The 27,623-nt window shown below is 44.8% G+C and overlaps 1 protein-coding gene across 2 annotated transcripts in view; it reads left to right on the top strand.

Moving 5' to 3' along the window:
- Positions 1-27,623, top strand: part of PRKCB (protein kinase C beta) — a 311,539-nt gene that overhangs the window by 4,908 nt on the left and 279,008 nt on the right. The window lies entirely within an intron of this gene.

Below are 27,623 nucleotides of genomic sequence, written 5' to 3'. Positions count from 1 at the left end.
TTTTTTTTTTTTTGCGGTACGCGGGCCTCTCACTGTGTGGCCTCTCCCGTTGTGGAGCACAGGCTCTGGACGCGCAGGCTCAGCGGCCATGGCTCACGGGCCCAGCCACTCCATGGCATGTGGGATCTTCCCGGACCGGGGCACGAACCTGTGTCCCCTGCATCGGCAGGCGGACTCTCAACCACTGCGCCACCAGGGAAGCCCTGTGGCATTCTTTAGAGGAGCCACGGACCAACATTTGTGCTGTCATTGTAATTAAGACAAGGCTTTGGGTGGAATTAGGCTCTTGCCCAAAGAAACTTCTACAGTTGGGCAGAGAGAAAAAAAATTTTTTTAAGGAAGTCACTTAATTAGAAATAGGGAGGCAATAAAATATAGGGATTCAGAATTCCTAGCATGGGATTGGAGTCAGAACTGGGTTTGAATCTGTGCTCTGCCACCTACTTACTGTGTGAACTTGGGCAAGTCATCCATTTGTAGTGGCCTCGGTCTTCTCATCTGTGAAATGGGCTAATAGTACCTACCTCATAGGGTTGTGGTGAGTAGTAATGAGGTGGTACAAGAGAAATATCCACTATCGATAACTCTAAGTGAGATGATCATTATTACTTGATTAGCTGTAGGAAACTGTGTCAAAAGAGGAAGAGAGTTAATTTGGGAACTCATTAAATGACTATGTCTCTTTCGTGTATTTAGATGGGTTTCTTCTTTGGTATGTTTCTTCATAGACTTTAGGTGACACCAGTGAGTCTAGCCCCAGATAGCCAGCTTGTTTAGATTGTCTTTTTTCACCCTTCTTGTGAGAAAAATCTAAACTTGCCATGGACCCTCTAGAAGAACCCCAGTGCACTAATTTTCTGACTATGTAGACCTAGCATTGATGACTATAATGAGTAAACCAGCTCTTTCCTTTCTTGTATAGATTAGAAAACAAGTTTTTAAGCCTTCTTTTTTTAAATTTTATTTTTTTAATTGAAGTAGAGTTGATTGACAATGCTGTGCCAATCTCTGCTGTACAGCAAAGTGACTCAGTTACACACGTAGAGACATTCTTGTTTTACACATTCTTTTCCATTATGGTTTATCCCAGGATATTGAATATAGTTCCCTGTGCTTTTTTAAGCCTTCTAATAGACATTATTCTTTTTTTTTTTTTTTTTTTTCTGCGGTACGCGGGCTTCTCACTGTTGTGGCATCTCCCGTTGCGGAGCACAGGCTCCGGACGCGCAGGCTCAGCGGCCATGGCTCACGGGCCCAGCGGCCATGGCTCACGAGCCCAGCCGCTCCGCGGCACGTGGGATCTTCCCGGACCGGGGCACGAACCCGTGTCTCCTGCATCGGCAGGCGGACTCTCAACCACTGCGCCACCAGGGAAGCCCAATAGACATTATTCTTAAAAATCCCCAAAGTATTGCATGAATACAACCATTGCTAGTTTCATCAACATGACTTTACAGGATACAAGTTTATTTTAGTCTTCAGTTAACACTTTGAGATTAGAATATGTACTTTTTAAAAACAGTAGTCAAAGATGAATCGAAGGTTCATTTTATTTTTGGCATATTTTTCCCTAGGAACTATGATATCCTGAATTTCAGGTTGAACTTTCTCAGTAGAATCATAAATAGGGCCTTTTTTGTGTGCAGTCAAGCCTCTATTCTTCCACTTCCCTCCCTTCTCGGAAGCAGATCCCAGAGGCCTGTGAGTGAGGCTCCACTTATCTCTTGGCTCTTCTTAATGTGTCCTGGGGGTTCCATGTGGATAAAAGGCAGAGGCTTTTTGAATTTGTGTTTGTTGGTTTGACTTTTTAATTTTTTCCACCTGAAGTGGGATTTGGGGCTCAAAGTCCCAAATGAAATAAAAAATTTGAAGGATAGGTTAATGCTGGGTCTTAGCAAGAAGGAGGGTTGATTTGTTGAAGAGGCAGCAGCCAATTCCTTTTGAGCTGTAGAACACTCAGAGAAAGCTTGAAGCTTTGTCACTGGGCAACAGAATGCCTTTCCAAGTAAATATGGAAAATATGACCTTTGAAAATCTAGTTGATATGATATACCAGTTATTAGAAACTCATTAAAAAAGATATTATTTCTGAGTACCAGTGATACTTCAGGTACTGCCCAGAACCAGATATAGCATGTTTATAGTGTATCTGGGTCAATAAAGAAAAAGATATAGAGAAGTTAACTGGTCAAAAGGTAAACCAAAGATTTGAAAATAAATTGTACACGTTCTTGCTGTTGGGGTCCTCTTTCCTCTGTCTGTCTCTTTCTTTCTCCACACATGCACACACGTACACACACACGTGCACACACACGCAAATAGATCAGTACGTCACAATTTTGAGATTATGCATCTCCTTTTGATGCTTTTCAGCTACAGGTCGTTCAATTATTAAGTACAATGTTTAATCCTCTGGTCTTTTGTCTTTGCAGTCCAATTAATTCTTGGGTGGGGAGGGGGATCAGCTGAACAGTTCATCATCTCTGGCTGATGTGTTCAAAAGCTTGGTCCCTCATTCTTGGCATTTGATCTAATCTCAAGGATTCTTTGACTTCACTCATCCTATCTCTCCATTGAAATTGTGTGATAGCTTTTTTATAGAGTATATAAAAATCACAATGTTTACATGTGGTATTTGGAGGTGTGATGGCTCCTTGACAATCTGGTAGGAAATTTGTATATTTACCACATACCTCCATTCGTCCATCCATCCATCCATCCTTCCAAAAAATATTCACTCATTAAGCTCTCTGTGTCAGGAGTGATGTTAGACGGCAGGAATACAAGGGTGAATGAGATTGAGAGGATCCTTATTGTCGCGGAGCTTACAGTGTAATGGGGGAGATGAGACAGGCTAAAAAGCATTGCACCAATATTTAATTTCACTCTTGTTAAGTACTTAGAAGGAAATGTACAGGGTGCTATGGGAATGTGTAGGGGATGCTAGCCTATGTAAGGGTTGGGGTGGAGTCAGGGAATTCTTTGGCCTGGGAATTAAAAACAAAAACCAGGGACTTCCCTGCCAGTCCAGTGGTGAAGACTCTGCGCTTCCAATGCAGGGGGCTCGGGTTCGACCCCTGGTCAGGGAACTAAGATCCCACATGCCGCACAGAAACAAAAACAAAAAACAAAAAACAGACAACTTCTTATTCTTTGAGGTAATTGGAGAAAGTCTGAGTTGTCAAGGAGCCAGAGCTAAAAATCTGTATTGTGAAGCTGCTTATAACCTGGATAAAGATGCGCAGGAGGTCTTATCTCTGTGACATTCTGTGGAGAAGCCCTGAATCTTTATTTGTGCCATGGTTGCAAGTAAGATGAATATTTAGTAGAATTAGACAGTTACGTTAAGATGGCTTCTTTCTCAGTTTGACAGACAGAGAACGTCATCTCCTCTTAGCTAATAACTCGTAATGAGCTGACTTCCTTTTTGTTCAGGGGTTGCAGTTCGAGGTGGCTGCTCTACAGGAGAAAAATCAGATCATTTCAGAGGTGGAGGGGCAAGCCTGAGGCAATAGATTGAGAATAAATAAAAAGAGAGAGCAGTTATATATGTGTATACACACACAGATTCTTTTCCATTATAGTTTATTACAAGATATTAAAGTGTATAACTGAGTCACTCTGCTGTACGCCAGAAACTAACACAACATTATAAATCAACTCTACTTCAATTAAAAAAAGAGAGAGAGCAAAATCTATCAGGGAAAGGCATTTGTGAGCTGAAAGCCAGTTTACAGGGGCACAGGATTACTTGCATTTTCTCCTGAATACCTTCCTCATCCTGGGTCCATGTCTGATTTTCTACAACCATTCATTCCATTGGTTTAGGCAGTGTGTCTTCTTTTATTTGGAAGATAATTTTTAAGTAGTTTCACAGTGAGCAGCATTGACTCACACGTAGAAAAAGATCCTTTGTCAATTCTCTTTCCATTTTTCTGATTCCTTCAAGGAGAAAGTCTCAGTCTCTCTAATGCAAATCTGGGTACTTCGTAAATGTTCTTTATTGTTTTGATTATAAAGGGACTACAGGGAATTATGGGAACATAAAGATGTGTTCGTTTCTACCAGTAACCCACTTTTACCTAACGTTGAGCTCATGCTCTTCTACCTCTGGGCCTGGTTTCTTACTGGCGTTTCCTCCTTGTGAGTAGGGAAGGGGAGTTCAGTGTCTTCCCTGGAAATGTTTGGTGTTGGAAGGAAGCTCTGTGTTGCAGAGGGTTGAAAAGCACAGCAACTGCAGGCTCTGGAAGAGACGGTAGCCTTTATTCACGAGTGTCAGTCTTTTAATATTACCGTTGTTATCGTTGCTGTTGTTGTTACCTTTTCATTGTCCTTGGCCTGGTTATTTGTATCTCTTGGAGGTCTCTTTTTCCCTCAGCCCACATGCAGAAATTTGCCCTACCCGGTCAGAAGGGGAACTCAGACCCAGACTAGGAGGGTTCTGATCCCCCTTATTGAGTCTTGGCATTTGCTAAGTAAATGGAAATTAACTTTGCTCAACAATAACCATGTTCCTGGGGTGAATTCTAGACTCTTCCTTTACCTTGCCACTGGCCAGTGACCAGACTTTGGGCTTCTAGATAGGCAGTAAAAATGGGGCTTGAGAATGAAGGTTCAAATATCAAACAGACCTGATTTCCTATCCTGGCTTTGTTTCTCCATGGCTTTGTGACCCTGGGCTGGTGAAACATGATTCTGCCTTTATCCACCCATCCATCTATCCATCCATCTTCCCACTCACCCACCAATCCATTCCTCTATCCACCCAGTTGTTTTTCCATCCATCATCCATCTATTCATCCATCCATCCATCCATCCATCCATCCATTTCCACATCCATCTAGCCATCTGTCCATCTGTCCATTCATTCAGTAAATATTTACTGAGTGCCTACCACGTATCAGGTGTTGTTCTAAGCACTGGAACTAGAGCGGTGAACAAGACAGAATCCCTGCCCTCAGAGACGTTTGGTAGAAGAATAGCAATTAATACATTTTAGTGGAAGAATAGCAATTAACAAGTAACTTAGAAGAAATATATTGTATAATGTCAGGTTCCAATATGGGCTTTGGAGAGGCATAAGGCACCATGCTTGCCCTTGAAAATCTCCCTCGTCTTTTGAGGGGAGAACAGCACATGGCCAATTACTTCTGGTACATAAATGAGAAGTGTTACACCGAGGGTGTGAAAAAGCTTTGAATGACATCCTTACTCCTAGGAGGGGTGGGGAAGATTCCACAGAGGAGCTGACATTTGGGAACAATCTTCCAGCAGGAGTAGGAGTTCCAAGATTGACATGGGGGCGGGGGCCGGGGAGGGTGTTTCAGGCAGAGGACAGCACAAGTGGAGCCCGGGAGGAGAGAAAGGGGCTCATGCGGGGAACAGGAAGGAGGGTGTGTGAGGGATGAGCTGGTGGGAGGGGAACGTCCTGTTGGGGGTCTGGACCTCGTGAAGGCAGCGTAGTGACTAGGAAGTGGCTGTTGTCACTGCTGTCGCGCGGGATGTGTGTGGGTGAGTGAAATGGCCAAATGTTTGAAAAAGAGCATGAGATGCATTCTGAAGCCATAATTGCCGTGACTCAGATCCTGAAATTCCAGGCTGGTAGGGTTGGAAGTCAGGTAAGAGGAGCGGAAGTGACCACTTAGAAGCAGCGGGGGAGCGTTCCCAGAGCATCTAGGGGCTGCTGCCATTTTTCACATCCTAAAGAGACGTTTGGACTTTTGTGTCAGTCATACTGTTGATTGTCCTATTTTGGGAGATGGTTACTGGGTTATTTTTATGGTTCTGACAATAGGGATATTGCTCTTCACTGCATCCTTCATCGTAGAGGGCCACAGAAGCGATTTTTTTCTCTAGAAGGAATCCTCCCACTCCTTTTCTCCTTCTCTCCTGCTATCATGCACCCAGCTCGTGTTTATTGAGCACATGCTGCACCGGTGGTGACGAATTTGTGCTTTGGAGACAGAAAGGCATGGGTATAAGTCTTGGCTTCTTGCTATGGGACCTCGAACATGTTACTTAAACTCTTTGAACTTGGGGTTCTTCCAGAGGACAAAGGCAGTGACAGAACCTAGTTTACAGGGCACACGGCAGGTGTTTCCTGAGCACCTTGCCTGACATACAGTGAGTACTTGATAAACAGGGCCGTTTCCATGATTTCTAGGGCTGGGCACTGTCTTGTCCTTACTGAGTTTATAGTCTTGGGAGGCAGGATGAATGCTCCCGAGTCAAGGACATGATGCAAGAATGAATGTGCTTACATGCCGTGGCCAAGAGCACGCAGGGAAACTGACAATGGATCTGAGGGAGGAGGGCTCAGCTGCCGTCAGAGACGGGATTTGAACGTGGGTGAGCGCGGTGCTTTCTGTGCTTCAGTTTCCTGGGTTTTGATGCTTTAATTTTGTGGGAAACCTCAGAAGCTGAATTGAAATCTGTGATTGCCCCACCTGCTGCCTCATTTTGGAAACGTGTTGATGGCCTTTCAACTTCAAAGAGATTTCTGACCAACTCACCTTTAAAATTTGGGGGTCCCCTCAGCCTCTGTGTGGGATGTTCATGTGCTCTTTTGGGTTGAAGAAGCTAGCTAATAATGTGAGTGAAGGTAGAGGGTGAGCTCTGCAGGACTGTCTCTTGTTGTGATGGAGTTTTATGGAATAGCCCTATTTTGAAGACCTTCTCTCCCTAAAGGCGGGGGGGGATCATTCTTTACAGTTTAGGCAAAGCGGCAACTGAGAATTTTGATAGTTATCTGGATTTTTTTGTGTGTGTGGCAAAATGTATGGTTGAGGGCATTAATAAGTCTATCTGGGCCACCAGTACACTTAGGGATGCAGGATTGGCATATAGGGTGGTGAGGGACCGTTTTCTATTTTGGTTAGAGGTCTATGTTTTGGTGGTTGGCTCTCTTTTTCCCAGGGTTAAGTCCAGAATCCTTAACACCAGTTACAAGGTTGCCTGATCTGGGCCCTCACAATCCTCCCCTTGTACCACGCTTCCACTTGCATTTCACTTTCTGGCTGAAGACCCAACTGGTGGTCTTTCTCAGTAGGACACAGCCCTGCCCAGCATAGGGCTTTTGCACCTGCTCTGTCTTCAGCTTGAATCGCTCTTCCCTTTCCTCTTCCCCCACTCGCCTCCTACTTCTCCTTCAGAAGTTAGCTCAAATGTCACTTTTTCAGAGAAGCCTTCCCTGATCTTCCAAATCACATTACCCCTTGTAGTCTCATAACCCCTTGTCACTTTTACATTTCCTAATTGTATATTTATTTGAGTGTTTGGTGTTTGTCTTGCCCACAAGAATGTAAGTTTTGTGAGCGTAGGGACCACATCTGTCTCATTTCCTGTTGTTTCTGGAGTACCTGGCTCCCTACCTGGCACACGGTATGTGCTCGTAGATACTTTTTAAATGAGTGAATGGTATGGGGGAGGGGAGGATAACTCCATTGAGGGAGTCATTGGATTTGGCTTTTGGTGCTAGTTTTGGTATAGCTTGATCTGTGATTTTTATAAAGAGTGTTATCACTTGCTAGTTTACAAGCTCTGGTCATTTTTGTTTGAACCAAAAAAAAAAATTGCCCTCATTAAAGCCTGTTGAGAAGTGATTTTCAGAAGTACGCGAATGCTGCAGCCTTAACTTTGGGCACAGCCTCAGGCTTTGGCCATGTTTCACGGTGAAGATAAAGAGTTTCTCCACTGAAGTCCCTTCTTTGGGACCCTGGTAGACTGGAGTGAGGATAATTACCTTTGACGTAATATAAACTGGAGGCTACTGAAATGGCCATCTGAGTAGAATAGTGGGTACATAATGGAATACTATACAGCAACGAAAATGGACAGACTCCAGCTATACACAGCATAGATGACTCTCACAACCTGTGAGCTAAAATGCCAGTACGTTCTGTATGATTCCATGCACTTGAAGTTCAGGGACAGGTGAAAGTAATCATAGGCGATAGCAGTTAGGACGGTGATTACCCACAGGGGGACTGGTGGGGACTGAGAGGGGCTCCTAGGGCGCTGGCAATGTTGTTTCCTGATCTGGGTGCTGGTTACGTGGTGGATTCAGATTGTGACCATCCATTGAGCTCTAGACATGTACCCACTTTTCTGTTAACGTATATCCCACTTTAACAGAAAGAGCTAAAAAGCACAGAGTTTTGGGAATTCCTTAGCGGTCCAGCGGTCAGGACTCTGAGCTTTCACTGCCGAGGCCCCAGGTTCAAGCCGTGCTCGCGGAACTAAGATCCCACAAGCCACACGGTGTGGCCAAAAAAAAAAAAAAGTACATAGTTTTAAGTCACTGGGAATCTGAGAAATGTTAGTGGGGACTTTTTCAGTTTTGCACACAGAAGTGAAATCTGTACAGGAGACGAGCACCTTCTGCAGTCACCCATTGAGGGATGGTGCTGTTTGCCTTTTTGGGGGGACATCTGCTTCGCATTTCAATGTTGCCCCTCGGTTGCAAACTGTAGAACAAAGAAGCCAGGACATTCTGACAGTTTTCCCAGCCAGTGATGTAGCTCTGTTAATACCAGGAAAACTTGAGCTGTAAACTGCTTTTAGGGCTTGCATTGAAAACATTCTCTATCTGCTAAGGTATTAGTCAGAATCTATGAAAGCTGCTATAACAGATAAGCCTTGAAACCTCTGGCTTGAGAGGAAGGGATTCATTTCTCACTCACGGCACAGACCACTGCAGGCGATGCTGGTCAGGCAGCCTCCCGCCCAGTCATCCAGGGCTCCAGGTAACTCTCCACTGGGCAGGTGGGTGGGGAGAAGGAACACAAGAAAGCACATTCATTTCAGAGCCACTTCAGCCAGGAAGGGACATATAACACTTCTACTCACATTCTCGTGGCCGGAGCTTGGGCGCAGGGCTGCGTCAACTGCGTGTTGACCAGCTCGGGAGCAAAAGAAAACAGGTAAGTGTTGAGAACAGCAAACCCTACTCTAGTCCGCAAAGCCATGGTTTCCTCTGACTTCCTTGGAGCTGGTGTATCCAATTTTACCTCTAGCTTGACTTCTTTAAACCTGAGAGGTGAAACTCTAGACCTCTTTATCTTATCAAACATAGGAGGGGATGTTAGGGGGAGAACACAGTCTGTTTGTGTTGCTTAGAGTGAAATAAAGAGTCACTCTTCTTACTTTTAGCTGGTAGAACAATCTGGTTCTTGTCAGAATTTCCAGTTTTCCAGCCAGTCAGAATTCTTGCTGCTTCTAGTTGTCAGTGGGCATCACAAACGCTTTGATTTGAGTCAGGAATAAGCTCACCCGGTTACTTCTTTTGGGAAAGTCTTTTGCTTATTTGTCATCTCTCCTACGGAAGAATCTTTCGGTAGTTCTACTTTTGGATGTTTGACTGAACACCTAATTTGACTGGACACAATTATCTGGTGTTTAACGAACCACCTCAAACCTTTAGTGGCTTCAAATCACCACCATTTTATTTTGCTCCTGTTTCTGTGGGTCAGTCATTTGGGCTGGGCTGAGCTGCGTGGTCCTTCTGGTCTAGGCAAGGACTGGCTGTTCGTGGCTGGGCTCACCCGTGTCTGGGGCCTCAGCTAGGACACCTGGGCCACCTGGAGCCTTTCTCCAGGTGGTCTCTCATCTTCAGTGGGCTGGCCCAAGCTTGGTCACGTGGTGGTGGGTGCATTCCCAGTGCATAAGCAGGGGCCCAGCCTCTTGAACTCTAAGCTCAGAACTTGCACAGTGTCATTGCTCCCATATGCTATGAGTGAAAGGGAAACACAAGCCCATCCCAGAAATAAAGGAGGAAAGAGAGGGGGGAAGAGACTCTTCCTCTTGATGGGAGAAGCCGCATATACCATGTGGCATTTTTGGGGACCTAATAGACCAGTTTCAACGTGGCCCTCATGACTGCTTAGTTCCAGTACAGTGTGCATCTGCTGGACTGACCTTGAATCTGCGGTAGGTCCCGAGTGAGCGCTCACCGCTTACACCTAATAACAGGACTCAAGTCATAGGGAAGTGAAAGGGCCAAATGCTTTACGTAAAGGGCACAGCCCAGGCTTAGTGCACATGAAACACTGACTACTACCACCATCACTATCGAATACCACCACCATCACTACCGAATACACCACCATCACTACTGAATACACCACCAAGTATTGTCATTACTACCACCCGGGTCCTGCTGTGGACTTGGCACTACACTAAGTGCTTAAGATTCATAACATGAGGCCCCTGCCCTTGAGGAGGGAGAGATCTGAGAAAGAAACAGATGTGAGTGAATCCGTGTCATCCAGTGTGGCACGTGTGATCACAGAGCTGCAGTGGAGTGGGATGAGGTCGAGGGCACGGGTTCAGACCTCAGCTCCATTGCTGCACATTCGAGGGCTTGGGTGCCCTTCTTAACCTCTTTAATCTCTGGTTTCCTCATCTGTGAAATGCAGGTGACAGCACAGAGCCCACCTCCTAGGATGCCGTGTGGATTGAATGAGACCTGGCATGCAAGGAACATAGGATTGCTTGTTAAATGTTAGTTCTGAAAAACAATTCTCAAAAATACCTTTGAGAAGTGTCTTAAAGGCACCATTTTCCTTCAGTCTCCTCCTGTGACTCTGGCCAATGTCATTGCTGCTTTGTCTTCAAAGATGAAGTTTACAAACAGGTGGCTTATGGGAGGAGGAGCTCTTGGGAACGACACCTGTAAGGGATGGAGGGAGGCAGGGAAGAGAGAAGTTAAACTGCAGTGCAATAGTTGTAATAGAGGCCGAAGCCAATCCCATGGCTGGAGCTGGGATGGCCCTTCAGAACTGGAACAGTGGGGACCCACAGCAAGTGGGCACTGGCTGTGGGCTGCTCTGGGGAGCTGGCATTACCCTGGGCAAGGCAGCTTCTTTAAGAGAAGAGTCCCAGGGAGGATGCGTCTGGGGATCATCGGCCTTCAGCACTCCCAGCAGGGGGTGTCCTGGTCCTACAGGTGTGAGTAGGGTCTAGGGGATGCTCTATGGGGTCCACAACATGCTTCCGGTTCTCTCTTAGAGGTTGAACATTCCAAACTGTGTCTTCTTGACTCTTAGTAACCCTGTGGGCCTGCATCCTTGGCCTCTTCCCAGAACTGATTTAGTTGCTATGTAGATTCATAGCCCGTATCTTCCAGCACTGAAATACCATTTACAGAGAGCCTTAATCCAAGTAGGACACGGGAATGGCTCGCCCAAGGTCACTTAGCTACCTGGGAGGAGACCTGGATTCACATACCTCCCCTTTCCCTCTACCTTGCTCTCCTGAGTCACAGGAGATTCCCTCTTTCTTCTAAGCCTGGACTCCGTGAGGTGCCTTGACCTTCACCTTTACACCTCCTTGCAGCTCCGCTCTGGAGAGAGTTTTCTTGAATTCCTTTAAATTGTTTTTCAAACTGTGGATCATCGCTCATTTGAGGGTCATGAAGTCAGTTTCGTAGGTCATGAACACCATGAAAAAATAAACTTGAAAATAGAAGGCATGACACTCATAAGTATTGTTGCCTAAAACTTCTATTTCATGTGTACATATACAGGCATGTGTGAACTGGGTCAGATGTAAAATGTGTTTCTCACCGTGGGTGATGGTCAACACGGTTTGAAAGTCATTGTGAAAAGTATAGACAAGAGGTGCTGGAGGCTCATGAAGTTGACTTCTGAGGTCCATGGACTGTTGAGGCTTTATTTATTTTTAGAGATGATATAAATGCATTGTTTTGAATTCTTTATAATTAGATGTTTTATTCTCACCCCATCACACTATCCCAAGATTATTTTGATGATCATCTTTGAGCCTTAAACATTATCACTGATAAGAGTTATTTTTCCAAATAGAATTCTAAGTGTGGGATAAGAGTTTTTTAAAATGGAATTATTGGTTCAAATGGAGCTGCCTGGCCTGGCCTGTCACTTGGGTGCAGTGTTCCAGCGCTGTGTCAAGTGCTGGCAGAGAGCTGTCCCTCTTGTGCAGACAAAGAACTGGTTTTCCTGGGGGATCATGTGGGTTGAGAAAGAAGCGTTTTACGAACAGAATCAGCACAGAGGGAGGGAGGAGGAGGTGTTCAGGTGCAGGCATGGAGGTGGGCCGTGTAGCCTGGGTGGCAGTCTGCTGAGGTCAGCTTCCAGCTGGGCCTTCCAAGGGCTGGGGTTCAGGATGTGTTTCTATTCTCCGGTGTCCTCGATAGGTGGGGGCTGAAATGACAGTTGGCCTCATTGTGTTTCCCTTTTGGCCTTCTCTGATTTGGGGTCTAAGGCCGGGGCACTCCAGATGGGACCAAAAAAAGTCAGGTTCAAGAGAAAAATGAAATCTGGGCTAGACCTGTTCCTGCTTGAGTGTATGTGTCCCCAGCACGGTCTCTTTTCGCTGGGGAGACAGGCCAGGGAAATTTCCATTTCGTGGACGTCTTCAAATAAGGCTTTCAAAGGCCGCTGACTCGAACTGACGTTTATTTAGTACTTACTATGTGCCTGGCACTATTCTAAATGTTTTACATGTATTAACTCTTTTAATCCTCGCGACAGCCCCATGAGGTTGCTACTGTCATTATTCCCATTTTATGCTGAGAAAACTGAGGCACAAAGAGTTAAGAAATTTTTCCAAGGTTACATAGAGTTAGGATTCAAACATAGATTTGAGTTTAGGATTGTGTAAAAGGAATGTTGAGATGGTGCTTGTGACAGTGATGACAGTGACAGCTAATATTTGAGGGCTTGCAATGAGCTGGGGATTTCACAAACTTCATCCCTTTGAATCTTCATCCTCCGCTAAGATTTGCTGTTATTATTATCCCCATTCACAGGTGAGGAAACAGGCTTAGTAAGGATAAAGAGTTTTCCTGAGAACTGCAGAGCCCAGATTGAATTCAGGACTGTCTGAGTCAGATTCTGAGTTCCCAGTCACTAAGGTGAAGTGCTCGGGGTGGGAGAGAGCATTGGTGCAGGGGTGGTTGGGGGGGAGGGCCCCTGGCAGAGTGAGGGGGAACAGCGGTCAGGCAGGTTTGCGGTGCCTGATGGTGGTCTGGCTCATCCCTCAGAGCTGGGAAAGCGTGCTTGCTACAGCAGTGGGTGAAACTGGCAAGACTTGACAGGACGAGGAAATTCCCTAGTGGGAGAAAATATTTTCAATAAATTGTTTTTGTTCAGTGAGGGAGTTGGCACATCTGTAGATTTTTAGCTATGGCCCTGAATAAGGAATTCAGAAAGTGGCTTCCGCTCTGAGGTCTTTTTGGTTGTCATATGACTGCAGTCAGCTGATTTCTTGGTGCGCATGAGTTGCTGGGCTGGGAGGACTGGCTGAAAAGCATGAAGTCCTTGTATCATTTGGAAGGAAGGGTTCACATACAGCAGACATGGCCATGAAATGATAGAACTTCCCCGAAGAGCTGTTCTCATTTTTGAGGCACCGAGCTTAATGCTTCACACGTGATCACGTTTAAAGTCTGCAGCACCCTAGGAGATAAGTCTCATTTTCCCTCCATGAGGAAACGGAGGCTCAGCGATACTAAGTAACTTGACCCAGGACTTGACGCTAAGAAGTATTTGAAGAGGGCGACAAACCCAGTCCATCTGATTATGAAGCTTGTGGTTCAAGGATTCTGCCAGGACCCTTAATCAGCCTTTGGCCAGGGCATAGTGACATATCAAGGTGTGGTTTGTATGAGTGAAAAATGTTGCCTGACTTATCAGCAAACAAAGGATGCTGCAGCCATCGAGCCGTCAGCCACATAACTCAGGATGGAGGAGAATGGGCTGCCCGCTGCCAAGCCCTCAGCCACTGCAGCCGCCCCCAAAGGTGCACCCTGAGGGGACTTGGGATGGGAAAGCACAGGATGATGGCCCTAGACAGCTAAGGTGCATATCAAAGGAATGATTGCAGTGAGCCCCGACTCTTGCATCTTCCCATACATAGAAAAGCACTAAATTCATTAACTCGAGATATCTGGTTTTCTTTAATTAACAGTAATTTTTTTTTTTTTTTTTTTGCTGTCGCGGGCCTCTCACTGTTGTGGCCTCTCCCGTTGCGGAGCACAGGCTCCAACAGTAATCTTTTGATGTTCCACTACCTGGTCTTTGTTGCAAAGACCCCTATATATCCTGGCTCCTCCCTGACGTCTTTTTTTTTTTTTTTGCATTTATAAAGAAAAGGTTTTATTTTCATCACAAGAAGCACACAGACCATACACACCAACAGATGTAAAAAAAAAAAAAGTGTATTATGCATCTTCTGCAAATTCACAGTACAAAAGATACTGCCTTTTAAATATGTAATATAAAAAAAAACAAGAAGAGGGTTTCCCTGGTGGCGCCGTGGTTGAGAGTCCGCCTGCCGATGCAGGGGACACGGGTTCGTGCCCCGGTCCGGGAGGATCCCACATGCCGCGGAGCGGCTGGGCCCGTGAGCCATGGCCGCTGAGCCTGCGCGTCCGGAGCCTGTGCTCCGCAACGGGAGAGGCCACAACGGTGAGAGGCCCGCGTACTGCAAAAAAAAGACAGAAAAAACCAAGAAGAAAAACAATATAATAAAAAAATCATTGATATCATAACACAACACACTGGAACCCACTGGCAGCTTCTGAAAACCAAAGGGCAGCCCATCCTGTGGAGCTCCTGATTGGGTGGAGGGCGGCAGTCTGCACCTGCATTTTGTTGCGAAGAGCTCAGGATCCCTTATCTCTTTGGAGCCTTCCCTCAGACCCATCTGAGAGGCTGTCTTCCGGGCTTAAGTACTCAGTTTTGTCTGCCAAATAAAACATAATTCTCAACTTTTAAGTTGTGCATTTTTTTTCACTTGACATTTACATTCCTGTGTATTTTCCAAAATCCACATAGAGGAGAGTAATATAAAAGGAATAATAGCACAGTGTGGTCCAGCTGGCATATTCGGCCATCCCCTCATGTGCAGGGGATAATACAGAGCAATAAGGCATGTCTCTCCCCTCCAGCAGCCCCCAGTCTCATAGGAAAGTCCATAAATCAAACATTTATAACACAGTGTGATATGCACTATAATGGTGATAGAGGCGGGGATTCTGGGATCAGCTCGAGTCCCAGAGTCCTGGGAGGCTGCACGGAGGAGCTCAAGTTCTAAGTTGAGTTTTGAGGCAGCGGAAGCGGTGAGAGAGTGAAGAAGAGTGTCAGCGAGGGTGGAGGAGAAGCGAGAGAAAGAAGGGACACTGGTTAAGAGGCAGTAGTTAAAGGACTCGGAATGGTAAGCTTGGAGAAGAGAAGATTTGGAGAGGCCGAGAGAAGGCAGGAGAACGTTGAAAGTAGAGAGAAAGCTCTCCAGGATTCCTCAGCCTGGTGAGGTTCAAAGCGCTAAGTGCTGACGAGAGCGCAGTGAAGTAAGGTGTCTCCGAGGAAGATAGCTTCCCAGGAGATGAGAGCGGAGAGCACAGGTGGAAATGAGAAAAGAACAGAAAATGAGTGGGAAATAAAATAAGTTTAAGGCCAATTGAGGAATTCTTGCTTGATGGTCTCTGTTTGCTTTGTGAAGTAGGAAAAAAGAGGATTAGATCTGGATTCAGATCCTGTGACCCCAGGCAGATTTCTTATCCTTAGCTTCCTAGTTTTTAAAAAGGGGTACATGATAGGGTAAGTGTACCTTCTACAAAGATTTCTCAGGATCAGATATAATGTCTGTGTGGGGCAGAGCAGCACTTTACCTGGCACATCGAACAATAAAAGTGTATGAAAAATTGTCAGCTATTAAGGGAGTTCTCATTTGGGTACTTGATGAATAGGGGTACCATAAAGAGCAGTAGAAAATTCAAGAAGAGGAGAAGGCTTGGGGGTGAAGATAGTGAATTCTGCGTTGGCTATGTTGAGTTTGTGATACCTGCGCTATATCCAGGTGTAGGTGTCCAAAAGGCAATGGGGAATAATGAGAAGTCAGGCATGGTGGTAAAAATTTGGGAGTTATTAATACAGGGCTGTATTTTTCAAAATACCTAAATCATATGACTGGTGGTACTCAAAGATTTTAACTGTGTGTGACATTAAACATCTTGGAAATATGTCTCTGTGTGTGTATGTATATATATTTTTTACCTCTTCAATTATCTTTTAATTCTTCTGGTTGTTAAGGAGGATTTCTCAGTGTGGTGCTACGATGTCTCAGACATCTTTTGAATTCATGCTAATTTCTCTTTAAAAAAAAAATAAATGAGGCAACCTCAGGCTCAGAGCTATGTGGCTGCTGGGATTTAATAATTATAATTTTCATTGTGTTTTTCATGCTTGCCTTCTATTTAGAGCAAATGTTACTGGCTTTCCAATTCTGGTGGTGGTTTTAGATAGGACACTTTGGTTGTTAATAGTAGAACCCTTAAGCTGTCTGGAGGTAGGTGATTCAAGTGTTTGTTTAATCAGAGGCTTAACAGGGCCGTGAAAGACTGGGGATTCTCCCAGTTATTTGCTCTGCCATCCTTCAAGATCAGTATCTCCCCTCTTGGTCCCAAGAAGACTGTGGTAAGTACCAAGAGTCATATTTTCACAGGACAGCATACAAATCAGGAAGGAAGGGGACCCAGGATAAAGGATTTTTCTTCAAGTACCTCATGTCATGGCTTGGAACTGTGGCAGCTGTCTTTTGACCATGAGGGACAGGGCTGACATGCTGTGAATGGCAGTGCGGAAAGATGGAGAAGAATTGTGTCCTTCATGATGTCGTTGAGCCACTGAATTAACTAACCTTGATGTAGCCCTATCTCTGGAAATTTGTTCTTGTTAGACAATAAATTCTCTTACTGCTTAAACCATTTCAGATGGGTTTTCTGTTACTTGCAGCTGAAGGCATTGTATCTCATACAATTTCAGATTATTGCCCTAACCTAGTAGGAATTGTTCCTCCCTGTTTTCCTTGGTTGGTTGTATTTTCTCTTGAGATTGGGTCATATTTTCCTGGTTTTTCATATGTCGAGTAATTTCAGATCGTATCCTGGACATTGTATTATGTTGTGGAGATTCTGGATTCAGTTATATTTCTCTGAGGAATGTTGAAGTTTTCATCTTAGTAAGCTATTGACTTGGTTGGACAGTAAACTGTCTCTTGGACATTAGTTCAGATGTCAGTTCTGTTTTTTATTTTATCTTTGAGGCTGCCCCATGTGTGCATGGTTCAAGAGTCAGCCAGGCACTTGGAAAGAGTTTATACAGGCATACCTTCCTTTATTGTGCTTCTCAGATACTGTTTTTTCTTTTTCTTTTCTTTTGGCTGCACTGTGTGGCCTGTGGGATCTGAGTTCCCCAACCAGGGATTGAATCCAGGCCCTTGGCAGTGAGAGTGCAGAGTCCTAACCGCTGGAGCGCCAGGGAATTCTCACTGCGTTTTTTACAAATTGAAGGTTTGCAGCAACCCTGCGCTGAGCAAGTCTGTTGGCACCATTTTTCCAAGAGCATTTGCTCACTTTGCGTCCCTGGGTTACGTTTTGGTAATTCTCATAATATTTCTAATGTTTTCATTTTCATTATATTTGTTATGGTGACCTGTGATCAGTAATCTTTGATGTTCCTACTGTGATTGTGTTGGTATTTTTCAGCAATAAAGTATTTTTCAATTGAGGTATGTCCATTGTTTTTATAGACATAGTGTTATCGCACACTTAATACACTACAGTATAGTGTAAACATAACTTTAATATGCACTGGGAAACCAAAACATTTGTGTGACTCACTTTATTGCATTATTTACTTTAGTGCGGTGGTCTGGAACCAATCCCGCAGTATCTCCCAGGCCTGCCTGTACTCAGAAGCTGGGGCTCCTCTGTGGGCTCTCTCTATCCTTGGATTCGCTCCTCACTTTCCAGTAGCTGTGGTTGACCTGAAATTGGTCCTCTGGCTCTGCAAGCCAGGAAGACTTAAGGTTTTATATTGGAGTTTTAGCTGCCACTTGATGCAGTCTGTTCTCAGGGTAAAAGCTGCGAAATGGTATTCTCTTCTTTCAGATTTCAGCTCCCTTACTCCAGAATCTGCCTTCTTTTGTTCACTCTCCAGTGCTTTCAGGTTAAAAAATTTTTTTAAATAAAAGAAATTTTTTTTGTTTTTTGGTCCAGAGTTAAACTTGTTATCTGCAGGAAGCTTGGGTCCATTTGGAGTTTACTTGACCATATCAGAAACAGAAGCCTTTTTTCTTTCTAACATATGAGAAAACGGATGCCCAGAGAGGTTAAGCCACTTCCCCAACATCACAGAGCTGGTAAGTAAGTGGTAGAGCCAGGGCCCAGACTCAGGCTGCTGCACCCTACGTCCAAGGTCCCTCCAGGGTATCTGGCTGTGGACTTGTGCCTTGGAGTAGTCTGCCAGTTTGGGCTCAGTTTCATTTTGGCGTGGCAGATGTCTGTCCTGTGAGTAGAGCTGCAGCAGCCACAGAGCTGAGCTCAGCAGTTTCTTGGCAGCCTTGGGACAGTTTTGTCCCCTTTCAGTCAGGATCCCTGGATGGGCTCCTTGAAAAGGTTTGGAATCAGTAGGCAATGTTCCAGGCAGAGTTTCGGATAGAAACGTTGCAGCGCCAGTAAGATACCTAATTATTATTTATTTGGCAATTATTTTACCAAAGTAAGCCAGTAGTAAGTTGTGGTTAGAGGAGAGGAAGTTCAGAGTTCAGTAAGTTTTTTTTTCCTCCTCTCTTTCTGTTTAAAACGTAAAAGAGGAAGTGACTGCTCTTATTTTTCTACCAGCCTTGTCACTAATGGATATGGAATAAAATCTTAGCTAAGCTGAGGTCAAGCTTTGAAAGTTTGTCATAAGGATCTCCTTTTCTCCTCCGTGGAACTGCTGGCATGGTGTTTCCAACTTTTAAACAACCTACAGAGTCACAGAAAAGAATCCTCATAAAATCTTGTGATTTTATGCCCTTTACTTTAGGAACAAAAAAGTCCCCTCCAAGGCTTCCCTGGTGGCGCTGTGGTTGAGAGTCCGCCTGCCAATGCGGGGGACACGGGTTCGTGTTCCGGTCCGGGAAGATCCCACATGCCGCGGAGCAGCTGGGCCCGTGAGCCATGGCCACTGGGCCTGCGCGTCTGGAGCCTGTGCTCTGCAACGGGAGAGGCCACAACAGTGAGAGGCCCGTGTACCGCAAAAAAAAAAAAAAAAAAGTCCCCTCCAAAATGGTTATTTCCAGTGCTCTTAGCCATTCTTTCTGTTCAGCAATCTATGTCACCCTCAGGTACTATGTTTCAAGCCTCTTGCTGTATTTCTGGAAGTATCTCCACCTTCAAGATGAAAAGAAAACAAAAAACAACTTACTGAGCACCTACTGTATGCCAGATACTGGGGATACAGTGGTGAACAAGACAGAGAAAGTCCTTGCTGCTCATGTAACTTACATTTCCTTGTTTATAAACAAGTAAACAAGGAAAAAAGATCATTATAGATTGTAGTAAGTGCTGGGAAAGAGAAAAACTTAGAGACGTCTTAAAGCAGACACGTATTTTTGAGGGGTGCTGTGATCAAATGGGAAACATAAGGTAGTGCCTTTCTCTCCATTTGCCCACCCTTTAGTCCCTTTAGTGGAGATAGGATAGTTCTTATCCCATGAGGTCGCTTAATGCAAGGGACTGTGGATGAATGCGCTTTGTTTTTTTGGTTGCGCCATGCAGCATGTGGAATCTTAGTTCCCCCGACCAGGGATCTAACCCCATGGACCCTGCATTGGAAGCGTGGAGTCTTAACCACTGGACCACCAGGGAAGTCCCTGAATGCACTTCTTGGGCTTGTCCCTGTGTCTCAGCTGATGCCTCTGGGCGGGTCGGTTACCCCCTTCCATTGTCAGAGGTCTTACCCTTCACACTTGGCACCCCCTTGGGCTAGATGGAACTGAGAGAAGGTTCTGGAAAGGTAGACTTAAGCCCAGAATATGAAAGGCTGTGGATGTCATGCTAAAGAATCTGTTTTTTCAACTTTGTCTTCACTCTTCACCCACCTCTTCCAGGGTTCAGAACCTCTACCTCGCCAGATTGCCCCCAGGCTCTGTGAATTCCTCTTGAATTCTATCCTTTCTGCTTATCCTCCACCCTTAAAGCATCTCCTCTTCTTTTTCACACCTAAGTAGATAAGAGCAGCAGTTGTTAACTCTATTGATAGTAAAAGTGCCTGCATTAAAAATGTTAATTATCGCCCCTGGGAAGGGATTAAGCCTGTAGGTCTTTAGGCTATTGGAATAGCAAAAAGCTAGGTGTGCCTTGGCTTCCTGTTTCTCAGAGTAGAGAAAGCATCTGGGGAGACAGAAGCCTCAGTCATGTGGTAATAATTATGGCCACATTTATCCCCATAAGCATATCTCTTCTGTTGATTCTGGAGTCAACTAGACCTTGTGACCCACCACGGATGATGCAGTGAGATCCTCCTGCTGTGTTAAAGGAAAACGTTAAATTCATAAGAAATGCATAAGTATAATCTCATTAAGATGAATTAAATATCATAGATAAGGTATTAAAGACCTTTTTGGCTTTTTTGACATTCCAATCCAGGTCCTCTCTCCCTTCCCCAGAGGTCACCATTGGTGTCTCTTTTTAGAACCTTTTCTTTGTTCATATTTGTATCCATACAGATTATATGGTAGCGTTTATGTGTGTGTGTGTATACGGCTTGCTAAATGGTGTCATACGTCACTCATCATCCTGCAACTTGATTTTTCACTTCACAGTGTTTTGAAGAGCAATCTCTGTTGTTATGCTTTTAACTACATACTCCCTAGTATTCCACAGTATGACCTTTCTCCCATTTTTATGGCCACTCCCTGTTGAGGAACATTTAGATTCTATTTTTTTAGGGGTGGTGTCTATTACAAACAGTACTGCAATAAGCAGCCTTGTACATGTCTCACACACATGCATGTGTTTCTCTAGTTACCGAGAAGTAGAATGGCATGGTAATGGGGTACACGATTTGGATTTTAATAGATACTGCCAAATGTTCTCCAGAGTGACTGGTGTCATTCCCACCAGCAGTGTGTGTTTCTGTTTTACTACATCTTTCTTAAATTATGATATTGCCAAGCTTTAACACTTTTGCCAGTCTGAGGGGAGAAAAATGACATTTCATTTTAATAGACATTTTCTTGATTACTAGTGAGGTTTCTTTTTACGTATTTCTTGGACAGTGCATTTCGTCTTCTATAAATGCCCCCCCCTTTTACATTTTCTTGTTGATTTGTACGAATTCTTACTTTAATCTGCTAAACACCAGTCCTTCACTAGTGTTGATTGAAAGAAAATGCACAACTTAAGAGTTGTGAGTTTAAGTTTTATTCAGGGATCTTACTGGGGACTGCAGCCTGGGAGACAGCCTCTTGGCAGCTCTGAGGACCAGCTCTGCAGAGGTAGGGGGAGAAGCCAGTTGTATATATGATTTTTGGCTAGGGAGTAGTTGCTGTCAAGCACACATCTCAGTAAAAGATTACTGTAGTCACAAGGAACAGGTATCTCAAGTTAATGATTTTAGTGCTTTGCTATGTATGGGCAGATGCAAGATTCTGGGGTCATGAAAATTCTTCCTGAGGTGCACACCTGACTATCTAAGGGGCCGTTTTTTCAAGGCTGAGTGCCTCGTCCTGTCTCTCATCCTGAATTCCTCTCCGGGTGCGCTGTTAGGCGACTGCAGTGGCTGATGGCTCCCTATTTGTAGAACTGGTTGGTGAGCCACATTCTTTGTTTTACACTAGTTATTTGTGTTTGTGTTTGTTCAGGTCTATTTTCATCAAATCCTGACTCCTGTGTCACTCTAATGTCCAGGTGAGAGACTCCCTTATCTTGATTTGGCTCTAGAAGTCTAACAAAGTGTTTCCAAGCAATCTATCATTCCCACTTTAAAGGTGAGAAAACTGAGGCTCAAAGAGCTTATGTGATTAACTCAGGGTCATAACTTGTGCAGACAAGGAAGGAAACTTTGAAAGCTTGAGCAGACTTAGAAATAGACCAAACTGGGAATTACCTGGTGGTCCAGTGGTTAGGACTCAGAGCTTTCACTGCCATGGCCTGGGCTCGATCCCTGGTCGGGGAGCTAAGATCCTGGAGGCCACGGGGTGTGGCCAAAATAAATTAAAAAAAAAAAAGAAATAGACCAAACTGCTGTGAGCCACAGGGAGATTATTATCTCTAACCTTTCACTCTTACCCAGACACTTCCACTTAGTATCTTTTTTTTTTTTTTCGAAATTTTCTTTTTTTTTTCTTCTTTTTTTGAAGATGTTAGGGGTAGGAGTTTATTATTAATTAATTAATTTATTTTTGCTGTGTTGGGTCTTCGTTTCTGTGCAAGGGCTTTCTCTAGTTGTGGCAAGCGGGGGCCCCTCTTCATCGTGGTGCGCCGGCCTCTCACTATCGCGGCCTCTCTTGTTGCGGAGCACAGGCTCCAGACGCGCAGGCTCAGTAGTTGTGGCTCACAGGCTTAGTTGCTCCGTGGCATGTGGGATCCTCCCAGACCAGGGCTCGAACCCATGTCCCCTGCATTAGCAGGCAGATTCTCAACCACTGCGCCACCAGGGAAGCCCTCCACTTAGTATCTTGAGAGAAAAGTCTGTTTAATTATTCATCTCTTTTCCAAGTAATTAGTGACAAGTCCTCCAGCTGGGAGATGGAATAAGCTTCGTTGCTAAAAATGTCCACCACACATAAGACAGGGAATCCAGCTCCAAAAAAGAGTAAATGGAGATCCTGTCCTTGAGGGTCTTTTTTGTGAGGGTCTCCTTGTATACTGACAGCAGCCTTTTGCTGAAATGCCCTGTGAACAGAAGGCTGGGGAAACCGATGTTGCCATGGTCCACATCCATTTATCACTTTCAGAAATGACTTTTGTACCTTTTGTTTCTTCAGGTTCTTTCAAAAGAATTGAAAATCCTTTATAGATAGAGAGGCAAGGTCAGGGAATTTCTACAGGGTTTCCAGGGAGCAGTGCGGTCTCCCATATCAAAGAATGAGAAATAAAAATTGAACTCAGACTTATACAACTGGTATAGGCAAGGGTACTGGATATACTGGATGCCAAACGTTGATTTGAAATGCTTGAATATCTATACTTTGGGACATGTACCAGCGTTAATAAGGGTTTCTATTTATTGAGCATTTAGTTGGACCTGGCACAGTAATGAGCCATACATATGAATTATCTCAGTATAGTAATCTATGACTTAAATAGTTTATTGTCCCATTTTATGGAAAATCTGAGGCTCAGTTACTTAACTTTCTCAAGGTCACATACAAATGACAGAGCCATGATTCCAATTCCAAAATGTATGCTTTTAATTACTGTACTAATATTATGATGTCAATTAATATAACCATTTCCTCTCCATTTTCTCTTTAGTTCTGGAACTGGTGTTTTTCCAGTAAGATTTTCATAAGGTGGCGACATGAGTGGCATAGAGGGACAGTCCCCTAAGTCCTTGCTTAGGAGGGGAGTACATTCATCTCACATGAATAATCACTGGGTTTGTTTTTAGCTGTTTACAGGTCTTGGACTAAACATTTGAATACAGCTGGTCTACCAAGGTCTTTCTAAATTTGGTTTGAGCTGCTCTGAATGAATCTCAGAAGATGGGAAAGGGGAAGGGAATTCATATTTATTGAGCTTCATTCTGAAGTAGGTATTCTCATTTCAAAAATGGAGAAGTGGGCTTCCCTGGTGGCGCAGTGGTTAAGAGTCCGCCTGCTGATGCAGGGGACACGGGGTCGTGACCCGGTCCGGAAGATCCCACATGCCGTGGAGCGGCTAGGCCTGTGAGCCATGGCCGCTGAGCCTGTGCATCCGGAGCCTGTGCTCCGCAACAGGAGAGGCCGCAATGGTGAGAGGCCCGCATACCGCAAAAAAAAAAAAATTTTTAAAAATGGAGAAGTAAAAATGAGATGACTTGCGCAGGGTCATTATGGTGGATTATATTAATGAGTCAGTTATTTGCTTTCTCCACTTAAGAGGATTATATATCCCCATCCATTGCTATGTGAGGTATAGTATCTACTTACAGGAGGGATGAACTTTCCTGTTCCTGTTGATGTGGAGCTTGACCATGTGACACACATTGGCCAGTGGAATTGAGCAGACTTCACATACTGTAGATCTAAGCAGAAGCTTTAAGAGCCATTGCATGGTTTGGCCGTTACTCTTTTCTCCTCTGCCCCAGGACCAAGCAAGGGCTGTTTCTTTGGCTTATATCCTGCCATATGAAAGACACATGGAGCAAAGCCACAGAGCCACAGACAACTGCAGTGACATGTAGCATGAGCAAGAACTAAACTTTGCATGTCGAAAGCCATGGAATTTTGGGGTTGCTTGTTACTGTAGCCTTACCTAGCCGAAGCTGACTAATACAGTTTTATAGCTACTAACTTGGGTAAGCTGAACTTTGAACCAGGTGAATTCCATATTCTACCCATGTTCTTTTCCTTATTTCAGTCTTCCCTAATATTCTGCTCTTCATAATATTTGCTCTGTGTGCACTCTGTCTTTTAAAAAATATTTTTTAATGGTCTGCTTTTTCATTTCAACACATTTATTTTAAAGGAAACTTTATATAAATGGAAAAACAATAACATCATAAAGAACTAGTAACTATAAAATGAATATAAATAAACAATGTGAAATTCTAGCAAGGTACTATTGGCTGACAAGGATCTGAATTTGAAATCCCCCCCCGCTTTGTTCTGAAAGGGAATTTAGCAAATATAGAGTGGGGTTCAAAACATATAAGCACCAAACTGAGACTTTCTCCTTTGATAGAATCACGAGGATTGAAAAAAAATTGAAAAGGGAACAACCACTACTTATTATAGTTTGCCATGATTGAATGCCACGTCTATGTTCCACCTAAAATTCTTTCACATACCGCCAGTGTGGGCCTCACATGGGGACTTTCCCTCCCTTTTGTTTATATGTGATAATTGTAAACTTACACAACACAAAAGTGCTATGTCTATGTGACAGGTACTCTCTAATGTGCTTTATATATTTACTCCATTATCAAGTGAGGAAACAGAGGTGGGAGAGGTTAAGCTACTCATCCCAGCTGGTAAGAGGCAGGGTTGGGATTTAAAGCCAGGTGTGCCTGATTCTCACTGCAGAGTTTCAGCGAATGAAGCCACTGGGTGTTGCTGTTTCCTGGTGTCAAGCATCAGCCTGGGGCTGTGGCAGAGCCTCCCTGCAGCAGTGCTGTTGTCAGGACCCTGGCAGGGCTGCCAAGCACAGCCACAGAGCAGCCTCTCGTGGGCAGTTTCTGACTGTCCCTACAGTGCTTCTCTCTGTCCGGGCATCACCCTGGGTGTATGAATTAGCTATTTCTTTATTACAGACTACCCCCAAACTGCACAAAAGTGGGCAGTTCTGCTGGTGTTGGCTGGGCTTGCTCGTGTGTCTGCGGTCAGCTGGCAGGTTACCTGGGGCCTGGAAGGTCTAGGACGGCTTCACGCATGTGTCCAGCACTGGGATGTGTGTTTCTTGGAGCGGCAGAGAGAGAATGGATCCTGTGTGTCTCCCCATCCAGCGGGCTACTCGGGCTTGTTCCTGGGCAGTTGGGCAAGGTTCCACGGTTCTAAGGACGCAAGCATGCAAGGACTCTTGAGAAATGCTTCAGAGTTGGCACACCGTCACTTCTGCTGCTTCCACTGGCCCCAAACCAGTCACAGGCCATCCCAGATTCGAGAAGTGGGGAGTGGAGGAGAGGAGCTGCAAAGCCACGTTGCGAAGGGCGTGGACACTGGTGGGGGGAATAAAGACCCGGCCATCCTGGCAGCCTACCGCACGCGCTCCTTCTCAGGGCTCTGGAGCAGGGTTGCCTCTCTCTCCATATGCCCGGCCCACTGAGGGGTGGAACGGACGTGTGCTCCAGCCACCGTGCCCACTTCTGTTCCTTGAGTTCGCACGCTTCTTCCCACCGCAGTGCCTCTCTGAATCTTCTGCTTCTCATCATCTCCATGTCAGCTCAGTCATTGCCTCTCTGAGAAGCCTTCTCCAACTACCCTACCTAAAAGTATCCCTTTCAATATTCTTATTACATCACCCTCCTATTTTCCTTTCATGGCATCTGTCACCATGTAGAATCATTCGTGTATCTCCCTCTTCTAGAAAGTAAGCTTTGGGAAAACAGGGCCCTTGCCTGTCTTATTCTCTGCTAATTTTCTGGCTCCTAGAATAAAAGCTGGCACAGAGTGGGTACCCAACACAGATTGGTCCAAGGGATGCTATATCAGTGCCTGAGTGGCTTCCCCATGGCTCTGCTTGTGTCCGAAGGCCCTGGTCCAGCAACCACCTTGATGCAGGAAAGAGTCCTTTGCCGGCCAACTTAGCAAGAAGAACTGGCAGGGTTCCCGTGACAGTGCCTTCCAGGTGGCTGCTTTCCCCCAAGTCCATGTGGCTTCTCTGTGTCTCAGGCGGGGCTTTTTGGGTCACAAGTGATGGAAATTCACTCAAGCAAACTGAGGCCAAGAGGTAGAATAGTTAATGGTTAAATGCAAGGCCTCTGCGGCTGTACTGTTTGGATTCCGGTTCTGGTTCTGCCACTTCCTAGCTGGGTGCTCTTTGGGGAGTTACTTAAACTCTCTGCACCTCAGGTTCCTCACCTATAAAAAATGGGGGGGGGTTAAAAGGAAGGGTACTATTAGCTGTCTCATAGGGTTTTCAGGAAAATTAAATGAGTCCATATATGTGGAGCACTTACTGTTGAGCAGATGGTAAGCATCTTTGAACGTGGGCCGCTGCCTATGTTGTTACTATTAGCATTGGAGGTTCTCTTTTGTGATCGAAGGGCAGGAAGTTCAGCCTAGGCTTCATGAGTGACTGGATAGAAGAATTGGAAAACCAGCCATCAAGAGCATAGGCAGCTGTGCCCTTTCAGCCTCTCTTTGTCTCCGGGCCCTGGGTTCTTCCTACGCGTCTGCCTTGTTCTCCCTTCTCTGGCTTTCTTGGCTTATGTTTACGCTGGATCAACTGTGCTCTTTCTGGCCATATTCACAGTATTTCCCAACTGGGACAGGTAGCATCTCTTAGGTCTAATTCCAAGTTTCTTGGGATAATCTGATGGCCCCCGCTGGGTCAGTTGCCCACACTCAGGCCATTTAGCTGCGTGTGCGTGTGTGTGTGTGTGCGTGTAGGAGGGTTTGGATGTGGAAGACACTATAGCTGGGATCCCCCCCTATAGGTTTTAGAGAAGTCAGGGATGGGAAGAAACCCAAAAGATGTCAGCTAGAGGCAGCTAGTATCAGTACATCTTCTTCAAGGCTGCTTTTCTGCCTACTGTTGAGGCTCTCAAGCATGTATTCCCACTCAATCTCATAAAAATCATTATTTTTAAAGTATTCCCCAGCACTCTTAACCTCTAATTACACTAGACTCTTGCCTTCTGCCTCTGTAAATCACTTGCTCATTTCCTGATCTTATATTTGGCTGTCACGAATACGGAAATGTCACAGAATCTCTGAATTTCAAGGTTGGATGGGAAAACTGCTCTTCTATGCCTATAAGAAAGACACACCTACACCCACATATTCATATACTTAACTAAAATAGTATTAGGCTAAACATTCATTTCCACAAGTTTTTGATTTTACCAAAAATGTCAATCTTTCCATGTCAACATATAGGCATTAAAAGGAATGGGCAAAAAAAAAAAAAAAAAAAGGAATGAGCAGCATATGTGTGAATTTCATTGTATGTG

The sequence above is a fragment of the Tursiops truncatus genome, chromosome 15, assembly GCF_011762595.2.
Source record: "Tursiops truncatus isolate mTurTru1 chromosome 15, mTurTru1.mat.Y, whole genome shotgun sequence".
NCBI classification, from domain to species: domain Eukaryota; kingdom Metazoa; phylum Chordata; class Mammalia; order Artiodactyla; family Delphinidae; genus Tursiops; species Tursiops truncatus.
Note: the sequence above shows the minus strand (reverse complement) of the source record. Positions and strands in the feature narration are given on the sequence as shown.